The following is a 15489-nucleotide window of genomic DNA, read 5'->3' as shown; positions in this document are numbered from 1 at the left end:
ATCCTTTGTGCTAGTTGTGTGGTCCAGCGAGTAGTCTACATTTCTGAATCTAAATCCTTTCTGCTAATAGTGTGGACCATATATGTACCAGGCTCCATTTCAGAAGCTAAATCGTTTGTGCTAATAGTGTGGGACAGATGCCAGGCCATATTTCATAATCTAAATCCTTTCTGCTAATAGTGTGGAACATACACCATGCCACATTTCTGAATCTGAATCATTTCTGCTAATAATGTGGTCCAGACACACTATCTCAGCAAATAAATGCTGATTGTTAATTTAGTGACAGGTCACTGACAGGTCTGGGGCTAGGGTGATGAAACAGCTGATTAAAAGAGTGATAGGGTACATCTAACAAAAAAAAGGAAGAAAACAAGGTTGTGGTGGAAGGGGCAATAGGCTTAGTGTTCAAGGTGTAAATGGGTTAGTTGGTAAAATTACTGAAAGCCCTATTGAACAAATTCCATCTCGTCCAATCCAAAGGCAACTGACAACATCTGTTACTGGATGCCACCATACCAGGACAAATGGGAAGGTCCTGAAAAGCACCAGAATTGGTGCATCTATTGGATGCGCCTTTTCTGGGGCAGCTGCAGGCTGCTATTTTTAGACTGGGAAGGGTCAATATCCATGGCCCCTTCCAGGTCTGAGAATACTAGCTCCCAGCTGTCTACTTTAGCTTGGCTGGCTATGAAAAAAAGGGGGGACCCCACACAATTTTTTTAAAATTATTTATTGAATGAGTTATTTTTAATAACCAGTTAAGATAAAACATTCCCCAGCTGTCAGTTTTGCCTGCCAGGTGTGTGCCAGCCAATCACAGCCATGCAAATACTTGACATGCCAAGCAACCACCCCCTCCATAGGATTGGTAGGTGGTGAGTGGTTGTGTAACACCCCAGGAAACCGGTTGTTACAGTGATGTTGCCTTCCTTTCGGGAAGGGTGATGTCATGCCTGGAAGCAAGGAAGATCCCTTTAACAGGTAGTACACCTACATGCAACACATTCTGATTCCCGCCGATCGAGGACAAATAAGAAAAGGAACTGTGGTTTCATTTAACCTTGACAGAGGATGGGGGTTTATTAAGGAACATGGAGAGCATACAGAGCTCTTTGTTAACCACAGAGACGTGGAATCATATCTCTTAAAGGGACACCCATACCGTGACCTTTATCCAGGAGACAAAGTGACCTTCACCCGCCACAATGATGAAAGTGGATATTATGCTCTGAACGTAAAAAGGTGCACAGAGGAGTGTGCTAATACCGGTGTAGCCACTGAGAGTAGGGTGGATACCCAGGCTACACAAACCCCTGTTGCTGGACTGTTCACAGAAGAGAAGCCTGTTGTGACATATTAAAAGTAACTTACCCAGTCAGGAAGCATTGGACACCAGGACCTGCCCTGGAAAAGAAAATAGAGAAAAAGAACCAATAGATAATGACAATTGAGGTTTATAGTTAGTAACCTGGTTTAAAAATGTTTTGATTATGTTTATTAATGTTTGTTGAAATTTAAAGGACAGTAGGGTAATGAACGTTGCATACCTCAAAAAACTTTCTTTTTGTAAATAGTTGGCACCTCTTAAGGTGACCCTTATTGGTTTTACCACCCACCGGTAGCGTGTGTAGAACCCTGTTTGCCCTGTTTGCTTTCTCAGACCGAAGAAAAAACATTTGGCTTGGCCGAAGACAAGGTCTGGATGTTATGCCTTGCAGCCCACCCATACTTACATTGGGGGTTTAGAAGGGTCCCCTGCATTATTGCTGTTATTGGTGCACACGGACACCTTGTTATTAAAATGTTTGCTATGTTTGCATTTATGTAAATTATATGTTATGTAACGTTTCAAGCCAAGAACCTCCCATAAAGGGAAGCAAAAGTGTTTACCTGTTTAACCTATTGATATGCATATCCAAAATGTCTTGCACTATCTAACCTGTAGTGTTTTTTTTCTTTTCCCAGTCGGGGAGTACTGGATTTAACGGGAGGGGGGAGAGTAACACCCAAGGAAACTGGTTGTTGCAGTGATGTTGCCTTCCTTTCCGGGAGGGTGATGTCATGCCTAGATGCAAGCAAGATCCCTTTAGCAGGTAGTACACCTACATGCAACACATTGTGATTCCAGGCCAGAAGGGGGAGCTCAGAACCTGGTTTCAGGGGAGCTTCCCCATATATATATATTCTGGCTTGGAGGAGGAGTTAGGCAGTTGGTCTAGGGAGACCAGAGGAGAGAGAGCTGATCTGGGGCTGTGCAGCCACGTGTGGTGCTGCAGCTCCAGGAGATAGAGAAGAGAAGCAGACTGGTTGCATTGATAGCAAGTGCCAGAGGGGTGAAGCACAGGAGAACAAAGGAGCTTGGAGGAGGGCTGTGACTGGGCTCCCTCCGAGCTGAAGTGCAGGAACCAGGCAGCGGGAGCCCGATGCTGTGAAGTACTTTATGTCCCACAGCAGAAAAGAAGGACAGTAGATTTTATGTCAACTGTCTGCACCCCAACCTGAAGGTACAGCAACACACAGAGCCCAAGTCGTGATAAAGTCTCTGTAAAAAGGCTCAAGTCGCCTACCATGCAGGTACTGTCCAAGGACAGGAGAGAGAGGTCCTTGACCGAAGCCACAGGCAGCAAAGAACTTGCTTAAAAGCGCGAGACGGAAAGCTTACGAACCTCACCTGGGAAAGGGATCTGTAATTCCTCCAGGCTGGCCGGACCTCACCAATTCCCATTGTTGATACCCTGAACTGTGGCTGTCTACCATCAGTAAACCAGGTAGAGACTGCAACTCTGTGTCCTCCATTTCCGTCTCCGTCCTCTGTGTTCACACCGTCCTTGCCAACCACACCAGGAGCCCTGGAGAGCCAGCCTCACCTGTGGGAAGCCATACCATCCTTGCTGCCGTAACATCACTCCAGAGGACCCCTTTAAGCAGCATCAGTCACCCCTGACCGAGTACCACAGGTGGCATCACAAACTTGTATTATTTCACAAACCCCATTAAAGACTGTCCCTTTTACTTGGACGCCCAGGGCCACGGACCGGGTCACTGCCGCCGTGACACATCCCTTTAAGTACCCAATACCGAGTATCCCTCTGCCATGGCGGGCATTCCAGTTGTGTCCTCAGTATTTTTGCACCTGTGTTGCCGCCATCTTAACTACATGGGTCCACTGCATCCTTTATTTGGAGGCCTTGGCAGGTAAGCCTTTTTGCTGTATTATTTTTTAATTTTTGGAGGATTTCTAAAGCTAAGTTCACATTAGCGTTTGAGTTCATTTGAGCTCCGCCTACTTTGGCATGCGTCATGCGTATCTATCTTTAACATTGGGCACGCGGGAACATGCGTTGTGTGCGGATGCATCCACGTGTGTCGTTTTGACATGCCCGAAGAACGCAAGAAAATGCAACATGTTGCGTTCGGCAGGCACGTCAAAACGATGCATGCGGACGCATTCGCATACAACACATGTTCCTGCGTACCCAATGTTAAAGATAGGTGCACAGGACGCATGTGGAAGTAGGCAGAGCTAAGAAAAGAAGTCTGCAGCACCACACTGCGGACTCAAACGCTAATGTGAACCTGGCTTAAGTCCTCCTTTTGTGCTATGTGGTTTCATGGGAAACTCACAACAATACATGCTGCCTTGCATGGGCATAATGCCCTCACAGCAAAAGACCACACACTCAGCCTCAGCCAGGTCCTCCACTTTCATGTAATGCACCAGGGTGCAACAGATGAGTGCCTCGCCCATGGCAACCGCCCCGCGCCACGTTACAGAGGCTCTGGCATGGCTGACCAGAAACAGCTGATTGCACAGGTTTGCAATGCCACTGCTTGAAGAACACTGGAGCAGAGGCTGCTGTGTTGCACAGTAACCAATCAGCACTTTTCAATTAACAACCAAGGCGAGGAGACATACAAAAAAGCAGAGATCACCATAGATAATATAGCAATATTTCTTAACACATACAAACCCACAACAAGAAGATTTTAAAAACATTTAAAATACAAAAGGTGATTACACCATGTGTAGCCAAAACAAGCAGGAGCAACGGTTAGCCTAATAACACCAAAAGGTCATGCATGAAATATTTAGAACAATAAATATTGTGGGACTCTGTATATTAATTTGAGAATAACTAAATAATCATTTTGGGAAAAGAGATCATGTCAAGAGTAGATTAGTACACCTAGCACATTTAAAATAATAAAGATTGACACCAAATACAAGGTAGAAGGATTATACCCATATGGGGCGATTAGAAATAATGAAAGGATATTCAGACCTATATGTTCCGAAAAGGATATCCAATACCATAGTTCTTGAATCTCACCTAACACCGGATATTAAGGATAGATTGTATCTTCAAGAATACATTACCAATCGTATACCAGTCATAAGTTCAACTGCTCACAAACCCCAGGCTTAATCAAAGAGGTGCAGGACTAAAATCGGCTCCTACCGTATCGTCGCTACCGTGACTTCATCAGGGGCAAGAGAAAGCACTTTTCTTCAAAGGAGAGGAGAGCACTCATTAGTTACTATAGGCTCCTATTAGTGGCCTAGACTGTGTGACAGGAGCATATCCCTGGTGGTAGCTCTGACTTTTCCCAGTGCCAGCGCACTGCAGTACTTTGTTCTGCCCTCAACAGGGCAGACAACCTATGCCTGCACCGGAGCCGCAGTGTGAAGACAAGAAGAGGACGTCATCGTAAGAAGATGGGAGGCCCCGGACCGCGACGCTCATCGGACCGGACCGCAGCGGGACCGCCCCTGGGTGAGTATAATCTTGTTGGCATATGCAACAGATTAGGACTTATTATAAGTGAAAGGAGGACTTTATACTAACCAGACAGCAGATGGCGATAGTGTGTAAAGTTATATACTTGCTGTAATGTGGGGAGGGAAGCTCTCAGTTGTTGGTTGTTTTCTTACTTTCTGTTTTGCTTTTCTTCATGAATGTGTTATCTTCAGTGCACGGACTGTGTGACACTGAATTGTATCTCATGTTTATCCAGTATGAAGTAAATACTGTTTACTCAAGATATCTTGCTGATTGAAGCTCTCCTAAGTACAGCGGTGACTGCAAGAAGACGCACTCTGCAACAGGTTATGGGCCCAGGCACCCCAGACACTACAAGTCTGCACTACAAGCTCAGGCAGAAGGATCCTGGTTTATAACCCCAGATAACGGAGCACACAGATAAGCTCTGTAAACAGAAGGAAATAAATCCAGATACAGAGTGACAGAGGAATTCACCATCCCAGGAGCTGGATATAATTGCAGAGAATTCACAGGACATACAGGAGAATATCTTCAGTACAACTCTGTAAACAAGTAAGACTATATAAAGATGATGAGTAACACAGAACTGAAATTTACAGTAGCTAAACTGAATAGTGAAAATTATCAGTTATGGAAATTCAAAGTAGAGATGTTGTTATCTAAGGATGATCTATGGGAAGTAATTGTTACAGCAAGACCAGATCAAGATAATCAGACATGGGATAAGAAGAATATACAAGCAAGAGCCACCATTAGCTTATTAGTGGATGATGCTCAATTAATACATATAAGAAATGAAGAAACAGCTAAGGGAATGTGAGAAGCATTAAGAAAACTGTATGAAAGACCTAGCTTGAATAACAAGTTATTTTTATTAAGAAAGCTGTACAGTATGAGATTGAGTGCAAATGACGATATGCAGAAGCACATATTCTCAATGATGGAAGTGATATCACAGCTAAGATCTATTGGTGAAGATATTAAAGAAAGTCATGTAGCAGCTATATTGTTGTGCAGTTTACCAGATTCGTATACAGCCTTGATAAATGCCCTTGAGACGAGACCAGAAACTGACATTACATTAGATTTTGTGAAAACAAGACTAATAGATGAATATCAGAGAAGAAAAGAACAAATAAATGATTCTTCTACTGAAAAGGACAGTGAAAACGCTCTTAAAGCTACAGAATTTCAAAAACCCTATAATAAAGAGACAAGAGAATGCTTCAGATGTAAGAAAAAAGGTCATTTAAAGAAATACTGTACCATATGGAAAGCAGAACAACAAAAATTACAACATAAAAAGCATACACAGAAAGTAAAAAACACAATTTCCGATTCATGTGAGAATAATTGGAATGGCACATTTAAAGTAACAGACAAGAAATCATCACTTGGTTGGTTTATTGATTCAAGAGCAACGAGTCATATGACAAGTGACAAGAATTTCTTTACTGATCTTGATTTAGATAAGAAAGAAGCCATTTATCTCGCAGATGGAAGCAAAATAACCGCAGAAGGTATCGGACAAGGTATGCTAAATTGTTCAAACAAGTTCGGACAAGATTCAAAGATACTTGTACAAGATGTGTTGTATGTTCCAAAATTGGAAGGCGGATTATTATCTGTGAAACGTTTAACAGCAAAAGGACTTACAGTGAAATTCAAAGACAATGAGTGTGCAATTATTGCAGGAAACAAGGTGATAACCAAAGTCAAGGCAGACGAACAATTATATCATTTTGACACACCAAAGGAACAGATGAAGGTATGTACACATGATCACAAAAACTGTATTCACATGTGGCATAGACGTCTAGGACATAGACACCCTGACAGTATAAGGGAACTACAGAGAAAAGAATTGACAAAAGATTTAAAGATATCAGATTGCTCAATTACCATAAGATGTGATTGTTGTATAAAATCCAAAGCCACAAGGATATCTATTCCAAAAGAAAGTGAGATGAAAAGCGAAAGACCACTTGATTTGGTGCATACTGACGTATGTGGACCCATGAAAGTGACTACATCAGGAGGCAATAGATACATGTTGACTTTTATAGATGATTACTAATCAAGATACACAGTCACATACTTAATTAAAAACAAAAGTGAAGTTTTTGATAAACTTGTAAACTATGTAAAAAGATCAAGTAACAAGTTTCAAAGGAAGCCAATTGTCATCAGAAGTGATAATGGAGGTGAATTTACAGGTCACAGAATAGAAGACTACTTAAGACAAAATGGGATAGAACACCAGAAAACGGTTCCAAACACACCTGAACAAAATGGAGTAGCAGAAAGAAAAAACAGAACTCTAACAGAGATGATAAGATGTTTGCTGATGGATTCCAAACTACCAGAGAAATATTGGGGTGAGTGTTGTGAATTCTGTTGTCGGGCTCCCTCCTGTGGTCATGAATGGTACTTCGGCTGGTTCTGTCCATGGACTTCCTCTGGTGGGTGTTTCTGAGTTTCCTTTCACAGGTGACGAGGTTAATTCGCTAGCTGCTGCTCTATTTAACTCCACTTAGATCTTTGCTCCACGCCACCTGTCAATGTTTCAGTATTGGTCTAGTTCACTCCTGGATCGTTCTTGTGACCTGTCTTCCCATCAGAAGCTAAGTTCCAGCTTGTATTTCTTTGGTTTGCTATTTTTTCTGTCCAGCTTGCTATTTAATTTGTTGTCTTGCTTGCTGGAAGCTCTGGGACGCAGAGGGAGCGCCTCCGCACCGTGAGTCGGTGCGGAGGGTCTTTTTGCGCCCTCTGCGTGGTCTTTTTGTAGGTTTTTGTGCTGACCGCAAAGTAACCTTTCCTATCCTCGGTCTGTTCAGTAAGTCGGGCCTCACTTTGCTTAATCTATTTCATCTCTGTGTTTGTATTTTCATCTTTACTCACAGTCATTATATGTGGGGGGCTGCCTTTTCCTTTGGGGAATTTCTCTGAGGCAAGGTAGGCTTTATTTTCCTATCTTCAGGGCTAGCTAGTTTCTTAGGCTGTGCCGAGTTGCATAGGGAGCGTTAGGCGCAATCCACGGCTATTTCTAGTGTGGTTGATAGGTTTAGGGATTGCGGTCAGCAGAGTTCCCACGTCCCAGAGCTCGTCCTTTATTATCAGTAACTATCAGGTCATTCTGTGTGCTCTTAACCACCAGGTCCATTATTGTCTTGACCACCAGGTCATAACAGTACAGGTGGCCAAAAGTACTAATGCATCTCAATAGAGGGATAAGAGAAGTTCTGAGACCATTTCTTTTTCTTTGCAGTGTGTTTTGTCTCAATTTTCCCCTTTACCTCTGGGTGGTTCAGGACACTGGTGTAAACATGGACATTCAAGGTCTGTCCTCTTGGATGGATAATCTCACTACAAGGATACAAAACATTCAAGATTTTGTGGTTCAGAATCCGATGTCAGAGCCTAAGATTCCTATTCCTGATTTGTTTTTTGGTGATAGATCTAATTTCTTAAATTTCAAAAATAATTGTAAATTGTTTCTTGCCTTGAAACCTCGCTCCTCAGGTGACCCTGTTCAACAAGTAAAGATCATTATTTCTTTGTTACGTGGGGACCCTCAAGACTGGGCATTTTCCCTTGCGCCAGGAGATCCGGCATTGGGTGATGTTGATGCGTTTTTCCTGGCGCTTGGATTGCTTTATGACGAACCTAATTCAGTGGATCAGGCAGAGAAAATCTTGCTGGCTCGGTGTCAGGGCCAGGATGAAGCGGAGATATATTGTCAGAAGTTTAGAAAGTGGTCTGTGCTCACTCAGTGGAATGAATGCGCCCTGGCAGCAATCTTCAGAAAGGGTCTCTCTGAAGCCCTTAAGGATGTTATGGTGGGGTTTCCCATGCCTGCTGGTCTTAATGAGTCTAGGTCCTTGGCCATTCAGATCGATCGACGCTTGCGTGAGCATAAAGCTGTGCACCATTTGGCGGTACTATCTGAGCATGGGCCTGAGCCTATGCAATGTGATAGGACTTTGACCAGAGCTGAACGGCAAGAACACAGACGTCGGAATGGGCTGTGTTTTTACTGTGGTGAATCCACTCATGCTATCTCCGATTGTCATAAGCGCACTAAGCGGTTCGCTAGGTCTGCCACCATTGGTACGGTACAGTCTAAATTTCTATTGTCTGTTATTCTGATTTGCTCTTTGTCATCCTATTCTGTTATGGCATTTGTGGATTCAGGCGCTGCCCTGAATTTGATGGACTTGGAGTATGCCAGGCGCTGTGTTTTTTTCTTGGAGCCCTTGCAGTATCCTATTCCATTGAGAGGAATTGATGCTACGCCTTTGGCCAAGAATAAGCCTCAGTATTGGACCCAATTGACTATGTGCATGGCTCCTGCACATCAGGAGGATATCCGCTTTCTGGTGTTGCATAATCTGCATGATGTGGACGTTTTGGGGTTGCCATGGCTACAGGTTCATAATCCAGTATTGGACTGGAAATCTATGTCTGTGTCCAGCTGGGGTTGCCAGGGGGTACATGGTGATGTTCCATTTTTGTCTATTTCGTCTTCCACTCCTTCTGAAGTTCCAGAGTTTTTGTCGGATTATCGGGATGTATTTGATGAGCCCAAAGCCAGTGCCCTACCTCCTCATAGAGATTGCGATTGTGCAATTAATTTGATTCCTGGTAGTAAGTTTCCTAAGGGCCGATTGTTCAATTTATCTGTGCCAGAACACGCCGCTATGCGGAGTTATATAAAGGAATCCTTAGAGAAAGGCCATATTCGCCCGTCGTCATCACCGTTAGGAGCAGGGTTCTTTTTTGTGGCCAAGAAGGATGGTTCTTTGAGACCTTGCATTGATTACCGCCTTCTTAATAAAATTACAGTCAAATTTCAGTATCCTTTGCCGTTGCTGTCTGATTTGTTTGCTCGTATTAAAGGGGCTAGTTGGTTCACCAAGATAGATCTTCGAGGGGCGTATAATCTTGTGCGTATTAAACAAGGCAATGAATGGAAAACAGCATTTAATACGCCCGAGGGCCATTTTGAGTACCTGGTTATGCCATTCGGGCTTTCCAATGCTCCATCAGTATTTCAGTCCTTTATGCATGACATCTTCCGAGAGTACCTGGATAAATTCCTGATTGTGTATTTGGATGATATTTTGGTCTTTTCGGATGATTGGGAGTCTCATGTGAAGCAGGTCAGAATGGTGTTCCAGGTCCTTCGTGCGAATTCCTTGTTTGTGAAGGGGTCAAAGTGTCTCTTTGGAGTTCAGAAGGTTTCATTTTTGGGGTTCATTTTTTCCCCTTCTACTATCGAGATGGACCCTGTTAAAGTCCAGGCCATTTACGATTGGACTCAACCGACATCTGTGAAGAGCCTGCAGAAGTTCCTGGGCTTTGCTAATTTTTATCGGCGCTTCATCGCTAATTTTTCTACTGTTGCTAAACCATTGACTGATTTGACCAAGAAGGGCGCTGATGTGGTCAATTGGTCTTCTGCAGCTGTAGAGGCTTTTCAGGAGTTGAAGCGTTGTTTTTCTTCTGCCCCTGTGTTGTGCCAGCCAGATGTTTCGCTTCCATTTCAGGTTGAGGTTGATGCTTCTGAGATTGGAGCAGGGGCTGTTTTGTCGCAAAGAAGTTCTGATGGCTCGGTGATGAAGCCATGTGCTTTCTTTTCTAGAAAGTTTTCGCCTGCAGAGCGTAACTATGATGTTGGTAATCGTGAATTGTTGGCCATGAAGTGGGCATTCGAGGAGTGGCGTCATTGGCTGGAAGGAGCCAAGCATCGCGTGGTGGTCTTGACAGATCACAAGAATTTGACTTATCTTGAGTCTGCCAAACGGTTGAATCCGAGACAGGCTCGATGGTCGTTATTTTTCTCCCATTTTGATTTTGTGGTTTCGTACCTTCCGGGCTCTAAGAATGTGAAGGCTGATGCCCTGTCAAGGAGTTTTGTGCCTGACTCTCCGGGTGTTCCTGAGCCGGTGGGTATTCTCAAAGAGGGGGTAATTTTGTCTGCCATCTCCCCTGATTTGCGGCGGGTGCCGCAAAAATTTCAGGCTGATAGACCTGACCGTTGCCCAGCGGAGAAACTGTTTGTCCCTGATAGATGGACTAGTAGAGTTATCTCTGAGATTCATTGCTCTGTGTTGGCTGGGCATCCTGGAATCTTTGGTACCAGAGATTTGGTCGCTAGATCCTTCTGGTGGCCGTCTTTGTCACAGGATGTGCGTTCTTTTGTGCAGTCCTGTGGGACTTGTGCTCGGGCTAAGCCCTGCTGTTCTCGTGCCAGTGGGTTGCTTTTGCCCTTGCAGGTCCCGAAGAGGCCCTGGACGCATATTTCTATGGATTTTATTTCGGATCTCCCCGTCTCTCAAAAGATGTCGGTCATTTGGGTGGTTTGTGATCGCTTTTCTAAGATGGTCCATTTTGTACCTTTGTCTAAATTGCCTTCCTCCTCTGATTTGGTGCCATTATTTTTCCAGCATGTGGTTCGTTTACATGGTATCCCGGAGAACATCATTTCTGACAGATGTTCCCAGTTTGTTTCAAGGTTTTGGCGATCCTTTTGTGCTAGGATGGGCATTGATTTGTCTTTTTCCTCGGCTTTCCATCCTCAGACAAATGGCCAAACCGAACGAACTAATCAACCTTTGGAAACATATCTGAGATGCTTTGTTTCTGCCGATCAGGATGATTGGGTGTCCTTTTTGCCGTTGGCTGAGTTCGCCCTTAATAATCGGGCCAGCTCGGCTACTTTGGTTTCGCCGTTTTTCTGCAATTCTGGTTTCCATCCTTGTTTCTCTTCAGGGCAGGTTGAGTCTTCAGACTGTCCTGGTGTAGATACTGTGGTGGATAGGTTGCAGCAGATTTGGACTCATGTGGTGGACAATTTGACATTGTCCCAGGAGAAGGCTCAACGTTTCGCTAACCGCCGGCGCTGTGTGGGTCCCCGACTTTGTGTTGGGGATTTGGTTTGGTTGTCATCTCGTTATGTTCCTATGAAGGTTTCCTCTCCTAAGTTTAAGCCTCGTATCATTGGTCCGTATAAGATTTCTGAGGTTATCAATCCTGTGTCATTTCGTTTGGCCCTTCCTGCTTCATTTGCCATCCATAATGTGTTCCATAGGTCGTTATTGCAGAGATACGTGGCGCCTGTGGTTGCATCCATTGATCCTCCTTCCCCGGTGTTAGTTGAGGGGGAGTTGGAGTATGTGGTGGAGAAGATTTTGGATTCTCGTGTTTCGAGACGGAAACTCCAGTACCTGGTCAAGTGGAAGGGATATGGTCAGGAAGATAATTCCTGGGTTTTTGCCTCTGATGTTCATGCTGCCGATCTGGTTCGTGCCTTTCATTTTGCTCATCCTGGTCGGCCTGGGGGCTCTGGTGAGGGTTCGGTGACCCCTCCTCGGGGGGGGGGGGTACTGTTGTGAATTCTGTTGTCGGGCTCCCTCCTGTGGTCATGAATGGTACTTCGGCTGGTTCTGTCCATGGACTTCCTCTGGTGGGTGTTTCTGAGTTTCCTTTCACAGGTGACGAGGTTAATTCGCTAGCTGCTGCTCTATTTAACTCCACTTAGATCTTTGCTCCACGCCACCTGTCAATGTTTCAGTATTGGTCTAGTTCACTCCTGGATCGTTCTTGTGACCTGTCTTCCCATCAGAAGCTAAGTTCCAGCTTGTATTTCTTTGGTTTGCTATTTTTTCTGTCCAGCTTGCTATTTAATTTGTTGTCTTGCTTGCTGGAAGCTCTGGGACGCAGAGGGAGCGCCTCCGCACCGTGAGTCGGTGCGGAGGGTCTTTTTGCGCCCTCTGCGTGGTCTTTTTGTAGGTTTTTGTGCTGACCGCAAAGTAACCTTTCCTATCCTCGGTCTGTTCAGTAAGTCGGGCCTCACTTTGCTTAATCTATTTCATCTCTGTGTTTGTATTTTCATCTTTACTGACAGTCATTATATGTGGGGGGCTGCCTTTTCCTTTGGGGAATTTCTCTGAGGCAAGGTAGGCTTTATTTTCCTATCTTCAGGGCTAGCTAGTTTCTTAGGCTGTGCCGAGTTGCATAGGGAGCGTTAGGCGCAATCCACGGCTATTTCTAGTGTGGTTGATAGGTTTAGGGATTGCGGTCAGCAGAGTTCCCACGTCCCAGAGCTCGTCCTTTATTATCAGTAACTATCAGGTCATTCCATGTGCTCTTAACCACCAGGTCCATTATTGTCTTGACCACCAGGTCATAACAGGTGAGGCAGCAATGACAGCTACATATCTACAGAACAGACTTTTTTCCAGAAAACTGACTATAACTCCATATGAACTGTGGCAAGGTATGAAACCAAGTGTCAGTCATTTAAAAGTTTTTGGATGTAAATTTTTTATGTTCATTCCAACAGAAAAACGTTCCAAACTTCAAAACAGATCCATGGAAGGAATATTTGTTGGATATAGTGAAAATTGCAAAGGATACAGAATCCTAGATCCCAAAACAGACAGAGTTACGGTGAGTAACAGTGTGACATTCATTGAAGATTTAAATGAAGACATTATGATTTCAGTTGAAACAAAAAATGAGAAAACCAATAATGACACAACTGAAGAAATATCTGCTGAGAAAGAAGCAGAAGTTAATGAAGAACAAAATACTGAAAGTGAAGAATCACAACTACAAACAGACACAGAACAAAGACGTTCAATGAGAGAGAACAAAGGAAAACCACCAAAACGTCTCTCATACAAGACAAGCACAAGAAAAATCTATGAGCCTACTTCTTGGGAAGAAATATCTAAACTTCCTGTAGAAGAAGCTAATAAATGGATAGAAGCAACAGAAACGGAAATTAAATCCATGCAAGATTCAAATACATGGACACTGACAGATTTAACAGAATGAAGAAAAAACATAGGATGTAAATGGATTTTTCAAGTTAAATACCAAACAGATGGCACAGCTGAAAGATACCGAGCAAGACTCGTAGCTAAAGGGTATTCTCAAAAATATGGAGAAGGCTATGATGAGACCTTTGCTCCAGTTGTCAAACACACTACAATAAGAATTTTACTTACAGTTGCAGCAATGAAACAGATGCAACTGAGACATCTGGATGTAAAGACAGCTTTTCTGAATGGAGATTTAACAGAAGACATTTATATGGAACAACCTCCAGGATTCAAAGATGAAGGAAATCCAAACAAAGTTTGTAAACTACAGAAAAGCATATATGGTTTAAAGCAAGCAGCTAAAGCGTGGAATGACAAAATCACGGAAGTACTTACAAATGAAAAATTTCAAAGAAGCAAAGCTGATCCATGCTTATACACAAAAAGGCTGATTAATAGATGGATTTACATACTCATATATGTAGACGACATTTTGATTTGTTTTGAACAAGAAAGGGATAACGAAAACATTCTAAAAATCCTGAAGCAACATTTCAAAATCAAAGACTTGGGAAATGTAAAACAATATCTAGGAATACAAGTAGAAAGAGAAGAAGATGGAAGTTTCCTACTGAATCAAAATCACATGATTCAAGACAAAACAGAAAAATTTGGATTAAAGGATGCAAAAACAGTAAAGTCTCCAATGGAAACTAATTATCTCAAAGAGATGAACAGTGAACAAAATATGCTACCAAATAATGAAGAATACAGAACAGCAATAGGAAAACTACTGTCTCTAGCAACCGTTACAAGACCAGACATCGCAGCAGCAGTAGGAATCCTGAGTAGAAAAGTATCAAAACCAAATAAAGCTGATTGGAATGCCGTGAAGAGAGTAATACGTTATTTGAAAGGAACTAGCAATGTTAAGCTGAAATTACCCACAAGCGATGATTGCATTTTAACAGGATATGTTGATGCAGATTGGGCTGGAGATCCAACTGACAGAAGATCTACCAGTGGACATATTTTTTTCCTCTCAGGTGGACCAATAAGTTGGACAAGTAAGAAACAGTCAATTGTGACACTATCTTCAACAGAAGCAGAATATGTTGCCGCAGCACATGCGAGTCAAGAAGTACTGTGGTTAAGACAATTGTTGACAGAATTAGGACAACCACAGTTGGCACCAACAAAACTAAAAGAGGACAATCAAGGATGTCTTGTTCTTGCTCAGATGGAAAGAGTCAATCCAAGAACCAAACATATTGATGTGAAATATCATTTCTTGAGAGATCATCAGGAACAAGGAGTCTTGAAGTTAGAGTACTGTCCTACTGAAGAAATACCAGCAGACATTTTCATGAAGGCGTTGAATGCTGATAAACATCAGAGACTAATAAAAAGGTTGGGTTTGATTGAATAAGTTCTTACTGTTGAGAAAGGGTGTTGGCATATGCAACAGATTAGGACTTATTATAAGTGAAAGGAGGACTTTATACTAACCAGACAGCAGATGGCGATAGTGTGTAAAGTTATATACATGCTGTAATGTGGGGAGGGAAGCTCTCAGTTGTTGGTTGTTTTCTTACTTTCTGTTTTGCTTTTCTTCATGAATGTGTTGTGTTCAGTGCACGGACTGTGTGACACTGAATTGTATCTCATGTTTATCCAGTATGAAGTAAATACTGTTTACTCAAGATATCTTGCTGATTGAAGCTTTCCTAAGTACAGCGGTGACTGCAAAAAGACGCACTCTGCAACAAATCTAACCTCTTTTTCTCATCTTTCAGGTTACATCCGTGGCTTATCTACATTACAGAATGCTGCAGATAAGCCCCTGATGCCGGTGGGCTTAGCTCAACTTC

Source organism: Ranitomeya imitator, chromosome 1, assembly GCF_032444005.1.
Source record: "Ranitomeya imitator isolate aRanImi1 chromosome 1, aRanImi1.pri, whole genome shotgun sequence".
Lineage (NCBI taxonomy): Eukaryota > Metazoa > Chordata > Amphibia > Anura > Dendrobatidae > Ranitomeya > Ranitomeya imitator.
This window is presented reverse-complemented; position numbering follows the sequence as displayed.